Source organism: Formica exsecta, unplaced genomic scaffold (assembly GCF_003651465.1).
Source record: "Formica exsecta isolate Colony F162 unplaced genomic scaffold, ASM365146v1 scaffold669, whole genome shotgun sequence".
Taxonomy (NCBI): domain Eukaryota; kingdom Metazoa; phylum Arthropoda; class Insecta; order Hymenoptera; family Formicidae; genus Formica; species Formica exsecta.
Window position 1 is genome coordinate 188178 of NW_021853432.1, and position 288 is coordinate 188465.

The window sequence follows — 288 nt, forward strand, 5'->3', positions numbered from 1 at the left end:
CGACTTGGCGATACGCACCGGGGATATATCAGTGATCGCCAATCGTTGCTTGGCCCGCATGGATTAACCAACAGTGAGTCACCGTATTCGAGACGGCCAGTGAAAGGAAAGTCACGCGACGAAAGTATAGGGAACTGTTGGATATAATTCGGATCCGTCGGCAAACAACGATCGCCAAAGACAGATCAAGTTCGTCAAAGACAAAGTGAAAACAAAACCTTTACGAAAACATTGCAAAAATCAGGAGCGGCATTCGTAAGAAACGTACCCGTCGTTAGGATTTCAGCA